Consider the following 6,850-nt stretch of genomic DNA (forward strand, 5'->3'; position numbering starts at 1 on the left):
CCCTTACAGGAAACTACTGGCATTTTTTGAATTTCATAAAACACCGTTTTGTATGTTTTGTAAGCCTTTTGTTTAACGGGGACACAGGATGTGTCCTCATAAACCATGTTTACGTTGTAGTACCCATGTTATTATACACATTTGTGTCCTCATAAACCATATATACCAGTACACACACACACACACACACAATTGCCCTACACCATAAACCTACCCCTTACAGAAAACTTTGGGCATTTTTACTTTCTCAAAAAAACTCATTCTGTATGATTGATAAGCTTCAACCTCAATTTAGGTCCCCACCGTGACACGAGTCCCCATGAGTCTGTGTGTATTCAGGTTTAAGTCTCCACCTGAATAGAAAAACAGGTACACACACACACCCACACCGCCGTATAATTGCATGTTTTCACACTGCATCAATTAGTCCTGAGCAGCCATTAACAGCATAAATTAATAACTTTTTAATTCCTTTTAATGAAGCAATCGGTATTGGATTTCTAGCCGCACACACGCTCACACGCACAAAAGAATCTGTCATTCTGTGGCTCGTGCACACGAGTGTCTCCATATGGCGCATTTCCCATCAGTCATTGTGCTACTTAATCAATAAAGAAGGTGAAAGACAACATTCGGAGATGCTGGAGACCTCTCGTGTGCGCGCGCGCTCCCTCGCACTCCCTCGCGCTCCCTCGCGCTCTCAGTCTCTATCAAAGGCACGTGGAACATGTGTTTGCTCACAATAACTACAATAGCTGACGGGCACGCTTAAATTTCTCATTAGCATATTAATTAATACACTTCTGGAAAACATTCGAGTAGCACAGATCAGAGGGTGAGTGCCAGAACAATATCCGAACTAAAACATAGGTCATATGTCGGCGTTTGATAGAAATAATCACATGAATCTGACAGCAGGGCTAATTGTTTCAATTAGGCCTGAAATTCTTAAGCTTTGTTTCCCTGTTCTTGACTTCCTTTTGTCAGCCAAAATATATCCCAAAACATGGAATAAATAGCCCAGCATGAATAAAAATCACTGCTGTACTAGCATTGCTGAAGGTGGTGTAAAAATGAAATAAAAATACATTTTAATAAATAATAAATTCATTTAAAAATAAAAATAAAAAGTATTATTTATTTTATTCTTATCAAATATATACAATTATAAATGATATATATATATAATAAAATTATAAATAATTATAGGCCTAAACAATATTATATAATAGTATAATATTTATATTTAATAAATATTATTTATAAAGTCATTATAATTCTACATTATTGTGTTTGGCACATTATTCTAATTTAATATATAAATATTAGCCACACCCAAATATTGATATCATAGAACCAAAAAAAAATCTATCTATCTATCTATCTATCTATCTATCTATCTATCTATCTATCTATCTATCTATCTATCTATCTATCTATCTATCTATCTATCTATCTATCTATCTATCTATCTATATGTCTGTCTATCTATCTATCTTTTGTGTGTGATGTTAAATGGCTAATATGATAATATTGATAGTTTTATATTATGATCCATGTATAGATAGATAGATTGATTGATTTGGATCATGATATCTTAATATAAAATGATCAATATAATCATAGTAGCCATTTATTATCATAAAAAAAATATCAATTTAAGACACATCACCAACTACAGCACTTAAAGACTAAATCTAAGAAAAGCTTAAAAGAATGGTTGTACAACACATGGTTCCTATTCAATGACATGATGAATGTCTATCTCGAATAGATATTTTTATCTACGATCTGTCCATCAAAATATTGTCCCAAAAAAATTAAACAACAGCTTAAGTGACAAAAAGAGATTTTGTGTGCCTCAACAAAAGGACTCTACAAGGTCAAAACCCCAAACGTCCAATGGAGTTGTCATCTCGAGCTCACACAAGACCTCAACACTGCACCTGATTTTATTTTTTAAAAGAGAAAGGGGAGAAAAGAAGAGATTGAAAAGAGTCTTTGTAGTCTTTGACCTTCGTGGCCTTTCCACCAACATGACTATTATTCAGCTATAGTTGAATAAAATTATATTCTGGGAAAAATGATGAATAGAAGAAGGGAGAAAAGAATAAGAATGAGAATTTGGGGAGGGGGGGCTCAATAAACTGTATTTGCTTTCATTCTGGCCACACTTTATATCTTAAGTGCACTCCTTTAAAAGTGAGATTAGTTAAATTAGTAAAATTACAGTTTTTCTCAGTCACTTTGGTGCATTTCTCAGATCAGAAATGAAATTCTCAAAACTACTTGTTCAACCTCCACATCATCTAGTCACTTGTGCACATCATAAAAGCAGTTTCTCATTCTTCTGAACAAATTGCGATTGCTTTGGTACATTCATGCAACTGATTATGTACATATGTCTGCGGTTTCCTACATTTTCAGTTGCTAATATCATGTTGCTCAAAATGTATTATATAGTTAAATGTAGTTATATAGTAAATTTGCCATGAATTGTGCAAGTGAATCTTGACTTTCACTAATGAGGAGACCAATAGATCAACCAATTATAAACCAGTTCTCTGAAATAGCTCAAAGGTGCATCTCATGAATCTTCAATTGGAAAGCATATATAGACAGAGGACAACACAAGAGTTACAAATTCTGACGATGGATGAACATCCAGAAAAAGATCAGGGTCAACAGGCGAGAGGAAGAAGAGGAGTAGAGATGCATGGTGGAAGGGTACAGAGGAAGAGGCAGAAGAGGCCAAGAACAGAGGCGCATAACAGATGAAATAAGGGCCACTGTTGTGGACTATGTTGTCAATCATGGCCTTACAATGGCTGAAGGGTGCAGCTAAATACTGGGAGATCAACCATATCCTCAACTATTCAAACATTTTGAAACAGCCTCTTTCAATCAATATCCCACATACAGTAATGTGTAAATTTGTACATTTGAAAGGATACATGGCATACATAAGAAGTGCAGCCTTCTGCATTTCAATACAGTAACTGTCATCCAAACTGTTTCCATAATTTACATCAGGTAATACTAACAGAGTGCACTGTTATATTGACAACATGACTAAGCATTATTTGCGAACAATGACACAAGGACTTTTCATTCTGATGGCACTGATATGTTCATTGACATAAATACTTACTTTTGAGAGATGAACTAAAGATTTTGAGTAGGTTACAGGCTTTTGCAGGAAATCCATTGTGGGGTGCTGTCTGTATGAACTGTATTGATAAATGCACATACTTCTTTGCAAATATTAAGGACGGTTCGAGAAATGCACCAAAGCGACAGAAAAACTGTATTTGTATTTAATGGTTTATATAGGCTACTAAACACTGTTACTGTAGTATGCTTGTGTGTTGAAATGTAAGAAAATGTCTCACCATGGTGTGTGTGTGTGTGTGTGTGTGAACATGGTGGTCTCTCCTCTTATCTGTCCTTCACCCGTGCACACTTTCTCTACACCACGCTTCTGAAGATTGTTTCTCAAATACACACAGTTACACATGTCAAGCATGTAGGTCTATAACAGCAGAATTGTGTCTGTCCATCATGTATGCGTCATAAATTTGAAAGAATGACTCTTCATTTTATATTCAAAGAATGCCGTTTGTTTAGTAATACACAGAGTGAAAACTGAATATTCGATCTGACCCTTATAAATTCCTTAATTCACACACAATGAATAACATTTTTGACTTTTGTAAAAACAGCGCATTCAGAGGTTTCCACATCGTTTGTAGCTAGATAGATAGACAGACAGACAGACAGACAGACATATAGATAGATGATAGATAGATAGACAGACAGACATATATATAGTTGATAGATAGATAGATAGATATATAGACAGACAGATATATAGATAGATGATAGCTAGATAGATAGATAGATAGATAGATAGATAGATAGATAGATAGATAGATAGATAGATGATAGATAGATAGATAGATAGATAGATAGATAGATAGATAGATAGATAGATAGACAGACAGACAAACATATAGATAGATGATAGATGATAGATAGACAGACAGACAGACAGATGATAGATGATTGATAGATAGACAGACAGACAGACAGACATACATACAGATAGATAGATAGACAGACAGACATATAGATAGATGATAGATAGATGACAGACAGACATATAGATAGATGATAGATAGATGATAGATAGATGATAGATGATAGATGATAGACAGACAGACAGACAGACAGACAGACACAGATGATGGATAGATAGACAGACAGACAGACAGACAGACAGATAGATAGATGATGGATAGACAGACAGACAGATAGACAGACAGACAGACAGACAGACAGACAGACAGACAGACAGATAGATAGATAGATAGATAGATAGATAGATATGTGGTATCCGTGTTTGTGAGTGTAGCATTGGGCATTGCCGTCGGCCCTGAGCTCTGTGTTGCAATGACGTAAAGATGCTTCACCCAGAGACCTTCGAAACCTTGAGCATGTTACACAGATTATTTCAAACGCTCTAATTTGTACAAAAAACAGCAAGCCATATAACTAACTCTGACGGGGGGCCTTATTAAAACAGCCACGTGTGCCTGTGTGTGTATCAGGAGTGTTTAGTGTGTGAAGGTCTCTGTGTGTTTTAGTTTCTTATCTGAGCCATCAGGAGTATTTTGAACGCTCAGCTCAGATAAGATTACTCATGTCAGAGTGAACCTCTGTGACTGCGTACACGTGTTTAACACAGATGACAAAAATGTGTTTTTTCTGAAAGAGAGATGTTTAGTATTAGCTAATGAGCTGTTCTGGTTCCCTGTACAGAAAGCAATAAGCCATAAGAGGTCATGTGTTGATTTATACCGTTGTTAATTAAAAGCCTTATATGTAGTAAAAATCACTGCAACTCACAGACAGAATAATCTATTGCCACAAAATTGGCAGCAAAGGCAATATCATGCTCATTAATGTTCAATAAATAGTTGTTTTGTTAATAACTAGAGAAATACTTATTTATTCTGCTAAAATATATAGCAGTTGGCCAACTGTAGGAATACATTTTATTTTTGTGGCAGTCAGCAACATCATATTTTGTCACAAAAACTGTTCCTTCTCTAGCTATGCATGTAGCAGAATCACATAATAAAATATTAGGGGTAAGATTTGAAATAAGTTGCAAATACAATTGCTGTTGAGGAAACAATTAGTTGTTAAAGTCTTTTCAAAAACATAATTGACCTTTATATGTGATACTGGAAGAAGCTCTGCATTTTCATTCATTAGAAAACAGTAATCAAACAATTGCTATTGACAACAACAATAGAGAAGCATTCACTCTTGGCTAGATAACTATAGATTTTATAAGCTATCTAAAACTGAAAGTTTTAACACAACCTTAGGGGGAAAAAACTACTGAACTGTCTGAAACTATCCTTTTAATTTACGCATGCGCGTCTCAGGCAAACTCCGCCAACGTTTGGAAACATTTAGGCTAACTGTTAATATTTGGTCTATCAGTGTTGTTGTTGTTATTACTGCTGTGACTAGCTCTCAGAAGCTCTCACAATGTGCGGAAAAACGGAGGGTGTTGCTCTGGGACAGTTGTTGTCATGAACAGATCCATTTTCAGAAAAGCGCGAATTTGCGCACGTGCGCGAATATTGAATGCCACGCGTAATTAAGTGCTGCTTATTTCGCAAAAGAAGTCGCCATGAAAATGAAACAACATCCACATAAAGGGATCAAGCAGTTAATACGAACATTTTCATTTAGGCCTACACATACAAAATCGCCCGATGTAAGCACGTTTGTCCTTTGAAAATGTAAAAAAGATGAATTTTATTTAGGCTAGCTACTGCTCCATTGAGCTAGCCTATATGAGGGATATTCAAATATATATATATATATTAGCATTAACCTTAATTTAATGTAAATAGTGCAAAATTACAGGGAGCCAATTTAATATATTTTTAAGATACCAAACTGCTATGTAGTTGTCGAAGGAAAGAAAAGACGTGATTGCTTGTTTTTACAGAGAGAATCAGTCACCAAAATGAGAGGATGTAGGAAATAAGTTTTAAGAATGGAGTGAGAGACAAGCAGAAGTGAGAAAAGTAGGAAGAGAAGGAGAGTTGTGCTAAAAACAGTCAATTTCTGCACTCCCACGGGAAGGGGCGGAGCCTGTCACAGGAAACAGGATCTTCACTTAAAACTCACATATTATACTGTATGATGATTCAGGATATCTGACTCTCTAAGTTTGCTAAATACGTTGTATTGTTCGGTTTTGCCAAACTACTCAATCATAACAGATTGTGATGGAGAAAAAGAGAGAGAGAGAGAGGAAAGAAAACTGAATGAAAAGTGAACAAGGTCATGGACATCTAAATTAGTTCAAGTGGACACTCAAAAATTCTGCTCACAAGTCAAAAAGAGACAAAAACATGCTTCTATATTCAGCACTTAAAGGCAACTCTGCAAGTTTTGACATCTGAGATTTACACAATTGACTTTTTTCTCTCTCTCAATGACCAGTCTTCCTGTAATTTTCCTTATAGGCTTCATTCTCAATTCATGAAGATAATTTAAGGAGTCAGATAAATCAGACCCATATCTAGTTCTAAGGAAATTGATTGGATTACTATCCATCAGGGTATTTAGCCATATCAATATGTATCTACTATTCCCTTTCTATATGCAAATATAAATTCACTTCTGTGATGATGCTAATAGAGTGCAACTGCCTGTCCACATTTTCAGCGGCCTTGGCTCTGGTATTTTTCCCAGTTATAAGCCATAAACCAAACCAAACAGCAATGAGGTGAATCACAACATTTTTTTTTTTTTTTTTTTG

This window comes from Onychostoma macrolepis, chromosome 21, assembly GCF_012432095.1.
Source record: "Onychostoma macrolepis isolate SWU-2019 chromosome 21, ASM1243209v1, whole genome shotgun sequence".
Taxonomy (NCBI): Eukaryota; Metazoa; Chordata; class Actinopteri; order Cypriniformes; family Cyprinidae; genus Onychostoma; species Onychostoma macrolepis.